At 45.3% G+C, this 16,083-nt stretch overlaps 1 protein-coding gene across 6 annotated transcripts in view; it reads right to left on the minus strand.

Moving 5' to 3' along the window:
* The window catches only part of FAR2 (fatty acyl-CoA reductase 2), a 152,785-nt gene extending 136,923 nt beyond the window's left edge, over positions 1 to 15,862 (minus strand). For 2 of the 6 annotated variants that reach the window (XM_064142261.1, XM_064142265.1), the window contains exon 1: positions 14,961 to 15,161. The gene's annotated coding sequence lies outside the window, so the exon portion shown is untranslated. Of the gene's footprint in view, positions 1 to 14,960; positions 15,162 to 15,583; positions 15,600 to 15,663 lie in introns of those variants that run through there. The other 4 variants (XM_064142263.1, XM_064142262.1, XM_064142264.1 and 1 more) reach the window with 4 other exon arrangements.
* Positions 15,863 to 16,083: the final 221 nt, after the last annotated feature.

The raw sequence follows: 16,083 nt of genomic DNA on the forward strand, positions 1-16,083 counted from the left end.
CAGGCTGTTGCATTCGTACCTGAGACACTGTCGCTCTGTATTTTCCAAGTTCATTTCACAAATGCTCTTGCATAACATGCAGGGTTTAATCTGAATTAGGTTTCTACACTCTAATATCAATGGGCTGGGGGGTCTATATATGCAGTCTGACAACATGATTCGGATTCGCTGACTCCAGGCAAATATAGCTCACTTTCAGGCAGCATATCCAAGATGATAGGTAAAAGGCACATTAGGCACAGCGGTGCAGTCACCCAAAAAGGAGGAGAGGCAGCACAGATGAATTGGCAAACCCAGTCAAATGCAGGCTGATGCCTGTTGAAGTGACTGAGCTGCTCCCAGCTTTAGCTTTGCTGAAAGACACTTGCCTGGATGCAGTGCCAGAGCTGACAGAGCCCCAAGCTATTACAGTCCCCAGGAACCAAAGCACACTGCAGAAGTGCCTGAATTTTGGCTGAACTTACTGGTCTCCACTAAGGGCTGCTGACATGTAGATCAATACAGAACAACTGCAGATCTGCATTTTGCCCCTTGTAGTATGGAAACTCCCCAGCTGGCAGAAAGCTTTGGCTCCGACTGCAGGGGAAAGCTGCAAACTAATTTTGGGCAAGCACTGGCCCCGGAGTTCTAAGAGATGCATCATCATGGCACTGCAGTGAGTTAGCACACACGGGAGCCAGCATGCCTCCACGGCAGGGTTTATCTGAAACAGAGAGCTGAGTAACGCAGCCTTCTCAGGGGGTTGTTTCACTGCACTATTGCATTGCCATTGCAGTACTGAATGAAGTTCACAAGGAAACCGACATTTCTCAGCGAAGTTATCACTGCTCAAGCCTGCATAAGAAAACTTGGAACCCCTCAGTGAAGATCACTAGAACAAATCTAATCTCTTGGTGCCGATTAACTTCCCACGCTCTCAATTTAGACAGCTCTTGTGCATACGCTTACTCCCCGGTTGCCGCTTCGACTTCTGAAGGGAGGGTGCTTCTACTCCAGGGGGATTGTGGAGTCTCTCTCTGGAGATATTCACAACCCGCCTGGATGCATTCCTCTGTGATCTGCTATAGGTGATCGTGCTCTGCAGGGGGGCTGGGCGGGATGATCTTTCGAGGTCACTTCCAGCCCTTAACATCGTGCGATTCTGTGAACTGCAAGCAAATATCAACACACATCCTCCTACCGCATGAATAGTAAGAGTTAAGTTTATGTGAGAAATGTTTGTCAGAAACGTGTTCTCTTCTGAAATATATTTTCCTGACGTGCAACGTGCAAATAATTTCCTTTTTTTTCTCCATATTTGTCTCCCCAGAGACCCACACCAGGTCCTAATTATCCTCTTGTGAAAATGTATCCAGCAGAAGCAGAGACTTCCCTGCCAAAAATCTTTCCAGTGAAACTGCCATGAATGCCGATGCTTAAACTAGGCTGCAACAAAAGTATTAAATCCCAAGAGTGAAAAAAAACCCTGAAACTCTGTTCACGTCTAGCAACAACTTCCTGAAAAACCAATAAAGGAAATTTCCTAAAAATAACATTATTTGGTTAAAATAACAATGAGGGGGGTGGGAGGTGGAGGGTGGGGAGCGAGGGCTGAACAGGAAAAGCAAGTTTTCTGTCAGTTACCACTCTGGGTGTTCATTGCTAAATACAGATATCATTCACCACGTCCCAGATCAATGGCAGCTGCTGTAATTACAGTCATGGTTTGGAGGGAAGTGTTGCCAGAGCGCTACCAACCACAGGAAGGAAATCCACATTTACTCAAGAGCATTTTTTCCACATGGTGTTATTTTTGTGGCACAGCACTCCAGCAGCACAGGGGGCAGTAAATCAGTGGCGGTGCCTATTTTAATCACACAGGCGTAGGCTGGAGAAGTATTCTGCAGAAATGCACTGAACAAGGAAACAAAAGACCATGGCCACGTCTTAAATAAGGTTTTGTTTGTTTTAGTTACTTGAGGGCTGTTCCATGAATCAGCTTACATCAGCTAAAGCCAAGAGTTTAAATCCAAGCTTTTCCAAACTGACTCCTCCTAGATTCAGAACACAAAATGTTTTGGATTGTTTTTTTTCCTCCTGTTGTCTATATAGTCATGAGCAACTTAAGTGAGATCTGATACCTCCAAACTGGTGTGACTCTCAGGTCTGCAGGATTTCTTGCTTGGACATTAACTGGAAGAAATAAAACTGCTTTGAGGCAAAATCGGCCCTGAAGCGACATGGCCCTAGCCCTGATGCAGCTGGCATTGGTGTTCATCTGGGAGTCAGCAAATCCACAAAGGATGACCAGCAGATGACTGCAACATCGTTTTCTGGCCAGTCCCAGAAGAGGCCTGGTGCCTGAGGCACACTCTGCAACATTCCCACCCACAGGCTTCCAACAATGGGGCTTTGGTTGTGGGTTTGGGGAACTGGAACTTGGGCGTTTCTCTCTTTCTTGTGCAAAGCTTGACCCCATTCTGTCTCCACTCCTACTTTGGATTACTGATAAAATCATACTCCAAATTATCCTGCCTTTTAGATGACTGCTTTTTCCCCTTTCCATGGTTGGCCCCTTCAATTAAATCTTGCAGTGCTCACAGTTGCAGTTAAATTTAAGAGGAGGAACCACCTCAACTGAAAACAAACAATCAGCAGCACTGTTCTGTGCAAACAGATCTGTCGTGATCCTCACAGCTGATTTTCCTCATCTCTCTGATTTTTTGACAAATTAGTTTGAACAACAGATTTCTATACATATCTACAGTTCCTAGCACATTTGGGGACATGCACAGAACTTTACCATTACTCTCACTGAACTTGATGAGGTTTGTGTTGGTCCCAAGTTCAGGTGCCTCAAGATCCAGCTGAAGTTGCATTTCTACCATTTGGTTTATTAAAGTCTCCCATCACTTTAATGTGATCTATAACTTTTCTCAGGGTGCATTCTGTCCCACCATCTAGGTAACTATCTACTGACCCAATTTCTCACATGCCACTTGTTGTTTGTCTCTAATGAGACAATGAGCCATTGAAGACCACTCGTTCAGCCTAGATATCCGTGCAGTTTTCAATCATTCTAACAATCTATATGTCCAACCCGATTTCCACAGCTTAATCAATGAGAGATGACAACAAAACCCTCACTGAAGTCAAAGTCAAGAAATGCTATACCCACTGGTTATCTCCATATCTACACAGTCATTCAATTGCAAAAGCAACTCAGGTTGGTCAAAGTGCAACATGCCCTTTCCTACATCTGAGGCAACTGTTGATTATCTTCTCAGCCTGAAAGTAAGTCCCCGAGGAGATGATACATAGTACCTCCAGGGACCGTGGTAAAGGTGGCTAACCAAAGTTCCCTGAACTTCCTTTTTACTCCTCTTGAAGATGGGTGGAATGATAGCCTTTCCCTAGTCTTCAATGACTTCTCTGCTATCTCTTTTCACAGAAACCAGAATTGCAGTTTTATCACCCATGTCGTTCAGCACCCTAGCATCAGTCTCACCCAACCCAAACGCTCTGAGCGTAAACGGCTTTTCTAAGTACATCTGAAGAGTAGAACATGCTTTGTTTCCTGTGCAGCACTGCTTAATTTTGTTCCCCTAGGCAATCTGTGCTTTTGTACAAAATCATATTTAGAGTAGGAATTTATCATGCCTCTTTCTTGGAGGGTCATGTTGCAAGAAGGTTCCCTCTTGCCCGCACATGCTCAGTTTCACACTGCTTGGGTTCTAAAAACACAGCATTTATCCTCACTTCACCCTTTTGAAATAAGAAAGTGCCCCGCTCCCTGATCTTCATGAGCAGGTGCCTAGCAAAAAGTACGTCTCACAAGCAGATAGTGGAAAGAGGAGAATCCAAAGCACAATTCAAAGCACAAGGCCTCTAAACACTACAAGAAAAGATGTGTAAGAAACATCCATAGTACAAAGCTGAACTTTTTTACCCTTCTCATAACAGTACCTCCAAAATAACTAAAGGAATGAAGTAAAACAAGTGAGGTATTGACACATGACCTTACACTCACTTAACAGGACTAAAATTACTATTTGGCTTCTGTTAGGATGTGGTTCCTTCAGGGGAAGGAGGGAGATCCATTAAGTGCTCCTCACTGACATTACAGATCTCACTGCTGTCTTGACAAACCTGCCAGGCTACCTTCCCGAATGCTCACTGAGGGGCTGGTACCTATCACCAGGGTCCTGCACCTCAGACGCAACCACCCCAAGCAACACTACAAGCCTGGGGAAGAACAGCTGGATGGCTGTGTGCTGGGAAAAGCCTGGGGGGGTGGGAACGGGAGAATGACTGATTGACAGGAGGATGAATATGAGTCAGCAGTGTGCCCAGATGGCCAGGAGGGCCAACAGCATCCTGGTCTGTATTATAACGAGTGTGACCAACAGAAGCAGGGAAGTGATTGAACTCAGCTTTCGTGAGGCCACATCTCATGCACTAAGCTCAGTTCTGGGAACTGCAGAAGGACATCAAGGCAAATAGAGTGGGGACAGGGAAAGCTGGTGAGGGCCCTAGAGAACAGGTCCTGTGAAGAGTGGTTGAGGGAACTGGGGATGGTTAGTCTACAAAAAAAGGAAAAACCTTACTGCTCTTTACAGCTACCTCAAAGGAGATTGTAGCAAGGCAGGCACTGGTCTCTTCTCATAACTAACTAACGACAGGAGAGAAGGGCCTCAAACTGCACCAGGAGAGGTTCAGGATGGACATTAGGGATATTTTTATGGAAAGGGTTGTGAGGCACTGGAACAGGCTGCCCAGGGAGGTGGTCAAATCACCACCCCTGGATATGTTTAAAAGCCATACAGATCTGGTGCTTGGGGACATGGTGTAGTGACAGACTTAGTGGAGCAGGCAAAATAGCTGGACTTCATGATCTCAGAGGATCCCAGATGATTTTGTGATATCCTTTCTTCTGAATTTATCAGAGACCTACAATCTACTGCAGACTTGTCCCTACTTCTAAGTCAAGAAACAAGAGGGCCCAAATGCTCTTATGGCACTCCTTCCAGAGATCTTCAGACACACCCCAGTCAAGGCAACCCATTTCCACCACATGTGGTTTTCAAACACTACTCCCTACCTCATATGTTACTGCAGTGCATCTGTACTGTGCTCATCTCATCTGAATTGTTGACAGTGAAATGCAAGTGCAAAACACCATCTTGCTCCTCTTTGCTCATCATTGGGAACACCAGCAGACCCCAGATTTACTTGATTTCCACACACCATACCATGGATTGGCACCCATGTTTTCTGCTATCCACTCTGCTTTCCAGTACTAACTGTACTAATGCCTCAGCGTCACATGGACTAGGAGGGGATAAGGTATTGGCTGGATGGTCATATACAGAGGGTAGCGCTCAATGGTTCAATGTCCAAATAGAGATGGGTCGCAAGTGGTGTCCCTCAGAGGTCCATAGCGGGGCCAGTACTATTTAATATCTCCATCAGCAATATAGACAGTAGGATCAAGTGCACTCTCAGCAAGTTTGCAAATGACACTGAGTTGAGTGACACCAGAGGGACAAGATGGCATCTGGAAGATGAACAAGCTGGAGAAGTGGACCCAGGTGAACCTCATGAGGTTCAGCAAGGCTTGCGTAAGGTCCTGCACATGAGGATTATTATTAATAATAATCCTTATTATTAATACGGGCTGGAGGAGGATTTGATAGAAGGTACTGGTAGATGAAAAACTAGACATGAGCCAACACAGTGCACACTTGGCAGTCCAGAAGGCAAATCACATCCCGGGCCACTTCAAAAGCAGCATGGCCAGCAGATCAAGAGACGCGATTCTACCACTCTGCTCTGCTCTAGGGAGACCTCACCCACAGTGCTATGTCCAGCTTTGGAGCCCTCAACACAGGAAGGACATGGACCTGATGGAGATGGTCCAGAGGAGGCTACAAAAATGATCAAAGGACTGAAACACCTCCACTACAAGAACAGGTTGACAGAGCTGGGATTCTTCAGCCTGGAGAAGAGAAGACTCCAGGGAGATCAAAGAACAGCCTGCCAGTACCTGAAAGGGGCCTACAAGAAAGCTGGAGAGGGACTGCTTCCAGAGGCCTGCAGTGATAGGACAAGAGGCCAATGGTTTCAAAACAGAGATGGGTAAATTTAGATAGTACATTAGGAAGAACTTCTTTACTGTGAGGGTGGTGGAACACTGGAATAGATTGTCCCAGGAGGCAGTGGAGGCCCCATCCCATCCCTGGAGATGTTCCAAGTCAGGCTTGATGGGGCTCTGAGCAACCTGATCTAGCTGGGGACCTCCCTGCTTACTGCAAGGGGTTGGAATAGATGACCTTTGGAGGTCCCTTCCAACCCAGGGGATCCTGTTATTTTATGAAAAGCACACCTTCAACAAGAGTATTAGTAAACACAAAGTACAGATGCCAAGAGGCTTACTATATCAACAAAACCAACATGTTCTGGCAGAAATCATTCTCAAGATGACAGAAACCACTTCATCTGTTGCCCAGCACATTTTCGTTTTTCCCATATCATGCAGTTCTGAGGGAGATATATTAGTACCATTTTTGCATTCATTCCAAGACATCAGAACAGATGTTCCCTTGTTAACACCAGACCAGATACTTATTTGCAATATATTAAACAGCTCATTTAATCAAGGAAGAAACATTCAACACAAATAAAAAAGTGGCTTCTGCAGTTGTACTTTTACAGTTTATAAGCAGGACAAATAAAATGAAGCTGATATGTTTACCTTAAGTTTTCAGCCAGATTCTTTCAGAACTTGCTTTTTAAATAAAAGAAGGTAAATTTCCATACAGAATGGGAAAGATGGCATTTAAAAAAACAAGGCAATGAAGTATGACCTTTTCATCAGAGAAGTACAGTCATTCTTAATTTACTTCCCTGGCCTTAATCTTTCTCAACCTTCAAAACAACTGTCAAATAGATGAAATAACTCCATTGGTGCAAGTGGAAAGCTCTGTTCTGGTAAGATTTTTGCACAATACAGAATAAAAAACCCAACTACCTACGGGACACCCCAGCAAATATTCCACGGTCAAAGGAAGGTGCTGCTGGCAGTTAGAAGCCAGAAGTTTTGAGCACTTCAGATTACCCCAAATCAGGACATTTGGGGCACTATACTCTTCACAGACAGAATGCAAGGTTGCACATGGCAGGTAAGAATTCCAAAGACAAAAAGTGTGTGTGTGTGGGGGAGTGTAAGGAGGTGTAAGGAGTGTAAACGAGCCACCAGTCTGGGAGTTATTTACACAAAGCTACGTGGAGCAAAACACCAAGCACCATCAATGCTACTCAACTGAAAATACAGAAAACACACTGAAAAGATACACGAGTAAAAATACATACAAGGACTTGTGTGCATCAGATGAAAAAAAACCCTGTTGTCTTGACTACTTTCAACTAGCAGGCATAATTGTGCTAGTTTGAAGCAGGCTAGAATGCTTTGGTGAGAAGAACTAGATTACAGGCTGTGAAAGGAAAGCAACAGTGATGTCTACTTCCCCCATAGGCTTGCCGAGATGTATAGGAATATGAAATAAAACCATAGATAACCACTCTGCTGGCTGAGCTGCATCTTACTCCCTAACCTCACCCTCCATTTTAGACTAATCCACTTTGCTTCCTAACCCCATGGCCAAACCTCCATTCTTCCTTGGGACTGGGGTAAGGTTGAGAGGGGTAGGGGGAAGGTGATGGGGCGGTTGGAAGCCCCTCCTGAGGACTCAGGTTTCTGGGAGGGGAGTTGTGTTTCTGTATTACTTTTTTTGCCTTTTACATTTCTGTCTATAACTGTATATACTGTAAATATCTGCTTGTATATTGTGCTAGCTGCAAATATAAGCTTCATTCATATTCCCAGAGCTGGCTGAGTCTAGTCTGGGTGATTTCCAAGGTGGGGGGGGGGCGGGTCAACACCTAAACCATCACAATAATAAAGTTAGCTTACTCATACACAGAAGATAAGAAACAAGTTTCCTGATATGCATCTAGGTATTTGTACTTTCATTTGCGTTTCTATACTTGCAGAAGATATACTTCTGTAATTCTACTTTTTAGTCACATAGCACTTTCAGGGCTCACAGTCACACCAGGCACATCAGGTGTAGGCATACGTGGAAAACAAGAGAACTACTCTCTTTGCTGGCACCCTGTCATTTAGTGAAAGACAGCTTTACTTTTACAGCACTGAACACATGAACCTTAGATCAGAGAGGCGTTCCTATGAAGGGGTCTGGATCACCTTACTTCATCTTCCCGAACAAAAGTTCCACAAGTTGCCACAGCAATATAATGTTAGTGACAAGTAGGATACTTGAGGTTTGACAAATCCTGATATTTTTGTTTCAGAAGGCAAGAACTTGCCCATCTTCAAGGATGCAATCCATGGGAAATGATGGAAACTCCAGCACTCCATATAATTTTTTGAATAATATCCAGTTTTTAAGGTGGAATACTGATAGTTAGACACTCCATAACCTTTAAGACTGGTAATTTTCAATCATATTTAACTTAAAGGGCGAAGCAGACGCAGTCACGAAACAACTTGTCCTCCTACATGTCACCAGCCTGGTCTTGGGGAAATCCAGCCTTTCAGAAAGATGACAGGAATGCATTCAGTATTCATGAACCTTCCACCTGTGTATGATTCACCAGCAGAAAGGTGAGTGTCAAAATTAAATAATTTTTTACTTGAAAATCAGAGCTGCAGTAAATGTAACATTAAGAGGCAAAAAGTTTCCAATAGTAACATGAGAAGTAAGACCCCTTCCCCTCCAAGTGGCAGCGTATGAGCTGCTAATGCTGTGACTGACCTGCTGTCAGATCAGAGTTTAGTTCACATCTTGGAAGCATATAGTTTCACATGATCCCCGACTTGCTTGCTGGAAACACTTGCAGGGCAGCAGGCAGCAGTGAGCAATGCCTAAGGGGTTCTTGAAACACAGCGAGCTAACCAAAGCAAAAGGCTTTCCCCTGGTAGAGAATTCAGCCTTACTCTCTGCAGATAAACAACTGCTTGCATCTCAGTTGCACATGATCCAATAGAAATATTCCACTGAAAAAAGTGCTAGACCAAAACACTTGATGCCCCAAGCATGGAGCATTCCAGTACCAGGAACTGAACATCCCCTCCCTGCATATCAACTGACTTGGACCCGGTAGCAAACAGCAGCACACAGGATTTAAGCCAAGTGCCTGTGAAGCACTAATTTTAGCATAAATACAAGAGAGCTTCAGAACACAGTGGAGAGGGGAGAAATTTTCTTCTGAGCTATGGGGATTAATACACAGCAGTTTGCCTGAGACTGCACAGCAATGAAAGGTCCCTGATGGGTCAAATACAGGTGAAGTTACAGGTGAAATCAGTCTTTAAACACAGATATTCCTTATCTCCCCTATCTGCTTAGTGAAGGCAGAACAAAAAATGCCTGGCAGAGAACAAGGAGATTAGGAAACAGAGGTGATGAACAAAATATTAACTGAAAAATGCATCAGCATCCATCATTTACCACCAAATCTGCCCATTCTTTAGGATTCTCTGAAACCTTCAGTTCAAGTACAGTAGAAACCCACAGGCTGTTTTGAGGATACATGATGAAAGGCAGCAGTCACTGAGCTTGAGCATAAGAACAATGAATAATTAGACACTCTCCTGCCAGACAGTGTTATGGTAAAATTAACTGGTTAAATGCAAAACCCCAAAGGTTTTCCACTGAGTTGACAGGTTTGACTACATCTAGATGCAAGATATGATGGTTGTTTCGATACACACAACAGCGCATGGCATAAACACTCTGGTATCTCTGGGCTCCTTGCCCTCTCCTCTCTGCCAGAGTGTCATCAAGTTTATTTCAGATACAAGAAAGTCACAAAACCAAAACAAACAAAAAACCCAAGCAAACCCAAAACCCACACAAAAAAAACCCCACAAACCTGCAGAGGGGATCACTGACATTTTGTTCTATACTAGAAATATATTAGCTTAGCCAGTTTGTTCTAGAGTATCTGATAAAGATAGCAGCAATGACAGCTAGAAGGAGGTCACTGGTAGAAGACAGTGTCATTCAGTGATCTGGGATTTCATTTCTTCCCGTAGATGGCAAGGGAAGGGCTCCACAGGGAAGTACAAGCAGAACCACATCAAAGCAATAATCTATGTTACAGGAGGAAGGATCATAGAGCACAGGAAAAGCTTTGTGGAGAAGCTAGCACTGCAGTCACCGGAACAAACTGGCATTTACCACGTGCAGTGATAGTCTACATGGCTACCAGAGCTCCAGGTCTGCAAACTGTTTCTTCATAGTCTGCAGGATCAGAAGTAAAGCAATGACATGGAAGTTACATGAAGTGAGGATTAATTAAGAGCATAATTCTGCCACAATCAGTTTAGAAATGCAACTACATGAGATTTTAGGTGTCTTAATAATGGTCTGAGGACCAACAGTTTCAGTCTCTTCAAATATTTTGTTGTCCATCAAAGAACTTGGATGCTTTACAGCAATGACACTCACTTCAACAGCCACAGGAAATCTAGAAGCAGTTCAGGACTGAGACGGTTCCCTTGATTTAAAGCGAGAAGCAACAAATAAGCTGATGTCAGTGCATGCAGCAGAAGTTTTGCTAAGGATTCCTTCTGCAACAAAATTTCACCCTCAAAACTGTCCTTAAGCATAGGCTTAAACAGAATCATGTCATCCATTTCAGACCAGCTAATATTCAAAATAAGTTTTACTGACAGCACTGTGAGTGTGTACAACATCACAAAGTGGTTTATATTGGGCAGGCAAGTCCTTTTCTCTATCTCCCCCTCTCTATCTCTCACTTTTATAGTCTCCTACTTGAGCTATGGGCATGTAACAGAAGAATATCAGAAGAAACTTACTTGGTTTTATACCTAACGAGAAAGCTTTTGAATACTGATGCCCAATAAGACTGTCTGTGAATAAGCAAAGACAGGTGGTAAAAGCAGATGGTTTTGAAAAGATCTGCATCAGTCCCTGGCTCTTCTGACATAGTGACTCTGCAGGATTCTGGCAGAAATAAGCAGTTTGCTTCCTCTTCTTTCTTCACCTCACTCAAGAAAACTTTGGTGGTTGCCACAAGGCCAGGATGAGACTGGCAAAGCATGCTCACTCACGTTCTTCATCCCACTTCAAATTGCTTCTTCCTTGCAGCTGAATGCAAGCTGTTGACACAGGCTGAGCAGCTGCGTGGTCATCTCGTAGGGGCCACAAAATCACCTGCGTTTGCTGGTCCTAACTAGGAACAGAGCAGGCAATGCTCCCGGTTTCAGCAGTCTAGTACTGTGGTTATTCGCCATAGAACATGATCATTTTTTGCTTCAGAATGTGTTACTTCTGACCACACCAGAGAAAGGCACTTGAAAGTGAGCATCACTAAATGCTCCAGTGCTGAATCCAGACATAAACACCTGCCTCTTAGTACACACCTCTGCTGAAAGCATTAACTCTGGTTTCTGAAGGCCTTGGTGATAAAGGAGGAGGCATCTCAGATGCTTCAACTCTGCATAACCAAACCAATTTTCACAAATGATGAATAAACTTATGTCATTAGCCACATGGGAAACAAAGCTCAGAGGGCATGATTATTCACATTATACTTCAAGGTAAAGACAGCAGGCAAAGAAATTCTTTCCTATGTTAATGAAAGTAGCAACAGAAAAGTATAGTTCCAGATGGGTGTTGTGCCTTTGGCTAAAACAGAGCTGACTGCTGCAGCCACAACCTTTTCCATGTTATTGTGCTTAGGGAGCAAAGAGCCACTCCTAGAGAAAATAGCGTCAGCTTAAGGCCATGGTTTTCTGCATGCTGCATCAGCCACAGCCCACCACTAGTTGAAGTCGCTGCAGCTGTTCTGAGGTATCACAGCACACCTATAAAGATGCCTGGGCCAATTTCATATACCATCCAAAAAAACCCAAACCAAAACAACCAGTCAAATGGCACCACTTCTGGCTGCTATCAAATCCATCTGTGCAGCTCCTTGTTAACTTCATAGCACACTCATCACAAAAAACATCTTAGAAGACTGTTGTGTTAACACCAACATATTTTGTGAATAAATTAAGAATCCCTCTTGTAGGATTCACTAAGGTGTGCTGTAACCAACACTTCTGAAAAGGGCTGGGCCCTTTCCTACACAGTATCTCAAACTCCACACAGATTCTTCCCAGAAACACATCTGTTTGGCCAAACATCAATGTAACACTTACTGTTGTTTTTTCAATATAGTGTATGTAGCTTTGGAAGAATCTTTTCCTTACTGTTCATCTAGAGCATTGCCTACAAGGCTGCAACAAAGCTACATTTTCATCATTTCACTCAGTACCAAGACAGTTTCTGAAGAAAGATTCCATAGAGGGTGTGACACTACAGTGAACTCACATTCAGCCTCCTCTGTGTAAGAAAAGGCCCTTCTTAACCATCTAAGGCAAAATAATTCCACATTCTGTAGATAACATCAGGGAAACATTATTTCCTTCAAATCAGGGCATATGGTTGTTTTGAGGAAGATGAAACAAGAAGCAGCAATTATCAGTCCATCTGGCCCAAAATTATGCATCTTAGAAACAGCAGTGAAAACCAAAATTTTTATAAAGGTGGACATAATCAAGGGCCTGACAAACTAAGCATAGGAGGAAACTTTAAGGCAAAACAATTAAGTAAGTGTATTCTTGAAGGAAGTGGGGTCTTACTCTTACATGGTAAACAGCCACCTCCTCTGATCAGAACACAGAGCTCTGAATTAAGGTTTTGGGACAATTCTGCCACTGACCTGACTTATAACATGATAAAACTGCCTTTCAGCTTTCAGCACAAAAAAAGATAGATCTGGGTAAGACTGAAACACAGCTTTAGAAACTAAATTGTAAGCATCTAGTCTGTGACCAGTCAGATCCGAACTGCCTGGAGAATGCACAATGAGTTCATCAGTCAAAGCTGTCTCCATAGCAAAGCCGCAAACTTGGTGGCTCTGTTAACAGGTCACTCCCTGCTTCTCTGACAGTCTGTCTCTAGATTCTTCTTTTCCTTTGCCCAGCTGACATGCTACAGATTCTATTTAGCCAGGCTTTTCTCATATGGTCATCAAAGTATTTTGAAAGTACATTTCTACCCTACTAACTGAAACAAGTCTTAATAAGGATTAGAATTGAAACTCGAACTGGCAAGAATTTGCAGTTTCATTACAGTATCAGAGGCATCTTTGAACATCCTCTAAATATAGTAAAAGTCTGTCCTCAATCTGCTATTGCTATGTTTAATTCAGATACTACTTCTGAGTGAGTGCACCTCTCCTCTCCCTCTCAAATTTTCTATTATCATCACCCAGGTATGGATGTTTATAGTGACTTCAACTTTGACGGACACCCCAAAACAAGAGGAAAAAAAATTGTTTCTGCACAACTATAGTTTAATCAAGGGGAGAAAACGCAACAGATATGGAGATTAAAGAGACTGTAACAGGGACTTTACAACTTTCCTAAAGCAACTATCAGTGTCATTTTTAAACTCTGTAATTACTTTGAAGAAGAGCACGTTACGCCGTAATGAACAGCACTTGCACTGCCCTACTCAAGAACATTACAGGTAAGCAGGAAATAATGATGCTTTTGATATAGTAGATGCAAAAAAATCCAAACTCCAGCAGCAGATCTCTGAACTGCCACCAGCTTCTAATTATGTGCACATGAAGGTTCTGAGAACACCAGCACAAGCAGAAAGTTGCACTCTAAAAGTAACACACACCAAAGCAAAGTAAGCTTTGGTGTTAAAAGCTCCTGAAAGGCCACATATCGTAGTACATCTTAGGGACTGCCCAGTAGCTCAGTTTTACCCTTATTTTAATACAAATTCAAGTGAACCAGGATTAGGGCAAATGTAGATTTCAGAACACATTTTGCTAGCCTGCCTTCACTGATAGCAGAAGAAGCCTAAATGACGATGCAAAACTAGTCTTTCGATTGAATTCCTAAGGCAGTATTTCTGGGAGAAGCAACTCTTACTTAGTTTTACTACTTCCTACTGCCTGTTAGTGGGCTGCCATTATTTATTCGCCTGTCTGGTTATGCCCTTAAAAGGCTCAGAGAAAAACACGTAAAAGCAAATCGTTCTGAGTAACAGAGCCTGCGAAGGGCTCTAGAACACAAGACAAGGGCACGATCTCTACTTTCTAGAAAACCGAGGATATCCTCACGCCTTCCTTCAACAAGACTGGAGTTGAATTTCTGTGGTGTCATGTGGGTGGGCAGCAGGAGCGTCCAGCGATTTCCCAATCAAGAGACAGAAAACAACACCAAGGCTCAGAATAAGGAGCACCCCTCATAGGATTAAAACTCTCTTTCTGTTCAATAACACGCTTCTTTATGAAAGAAATGAGACGGGCCCAATAGCAGGGAGAGACATAAAGGCAAACCTCTCCTGCAATTACGCCAGATCTCCCTATTTATCTTGTTCTGTAACACCGCACCGAAGACCGTCCCCACCCAGAGCAAACCCTGCTGTGAAAGCGAACAGAAGCCGCTCACCACATCCGCTCCGCATTTGCTGGGCTGCGCCCCGGCTTCAACTCTGCCACAGAGAGGATGAGATGAGGCCGCCGCTCCCCCCCGGGGCATCGCCCAGTGCCAAGGGGTCCGGCCCAGCCCTGCTCGAATTCCCCCCAAGCTCTCCGCCCGCCGCGCACCGCTCCCCACAGCCACGGGTCGGAGCTTTCCCTCGGGCTCGCCGTACCTGCCCGGCGCGATCCGGCCTGGCCCCACGCGAGCCTCCCACAACCGCGGCAGCCGCAGCCGGCCCCGGCCGGCCGCCCCCCTGCCGCCTTCCTCACCTCCTGGGCATCATCCTCCACAGCGTCGCCTCCTCTCCCCCACCTCCATTTATTTATTTTCATGTGTTTGCCCCCCTCCCCCCTGACATGGATCCCAGCGGATTTATTACCTTCAATCACCGCTTTTCCAACCAATTCCTGTCTCCAAAACGCTGTCCCCACCTTCCCTAGCGTACAAACAACTCCCGGCAAGGAAAAGGAGGCGACCAAAAAAAAAAAAAAAAAAAAAAAAAACAACAAAAAGAAAGAAAGAAAGAAAATGTTAAAAAAAAACCCAGAACGCTCTCCTTCCCTTCTGGGTCTGGTACTATATATCCGGCCGGGGGAGGGAGGGAGGAGCGGCAGCGCGAATGTGCCTTCCCCCTCCGCCGCCTCTCACCCTCAGCGGCTGCGGCCGGGGGCTCCCGGGGAGGTGGCTGCCTTCTGAGGGATGCGGACCGGCTCAGGCCGCCCGCACTCAGCTTTTGTCCTCCGCCTTGCCTGGCCCCGCTTCCGTGCTGCCGAACTCACGAGAAGCGCGCAGCGGAGCGGCTCTGCAAGAGGGAGTCAGGCACACCGAGGGCGGGCGAGAAGGGGGTCATCCCCGCAGGACTCGGTCTGGTCCTGCCTCAGGCCGCCCCTTCTTCCTCCGTTCCTGCCGCTGCCGGCTTTGCCCAGCAACGCCACGTTTGGCTACCCCCTCCCTGTGCAGCCTGCCTCAGCCGCTCTCCCCGTTAGCTGTGCCGCAGAGTACCCGCGCACGCCGCAGGAGCCTTCAGAGGAATTCAAGGCAGGCGAGAAAAGGCTACCTCCCGGAGGGCTCTTTCTCCTTACCGGCGTAGCGGAGCTCCTCTGCCGGTGCGACCGCCTCCTGGCTCCCCGGGGCGCAGGGGGCTAGCGGCTGCGGCGGCTCCTCAGCGCCTCCTCGAGCCCCCGCCCGGCCCTCGTTCTCCCACCAGCCGCGGAGAGCAGCAGCGCCGGGCGGGAGCGGGCGGCGGGGCTGGGCTGCAGCCCCTGCCTGCGGCCGGGAGGGAAGATGGCCAGAGAGCGGGGGTAAAACCCGCAGATTTTAAAATCCATGGCGATGGGGCAGGGTAAACGGTCTCTCGAGTGTCCTCCAAGGTTATTACACCTCCTTCTCAGCTTAAAGCAAAATGTACCTGCCTGTTTCAAACGATCAGGAAGAATGTTGTACGCAGAAATAAGAACTATGAAAGTCAATTACACAATTTGTCTTACAAACACCGAGGAAAA

Source organism: Pogoniulus pusillus, chromosome 4 (assembly GCF_015220805.1).
Source record: "Pogoniulus pusillus isolate bPogPus1 chromosome 4, bPogPus1.pri, whole genome shotgun sequence".
Lineage (NCBI taxonomy): Eukaryota > Metazoa > Chordata > Aves > Piciformes > Lybiidae > Pogoniulus > Pogoniulus pusillus.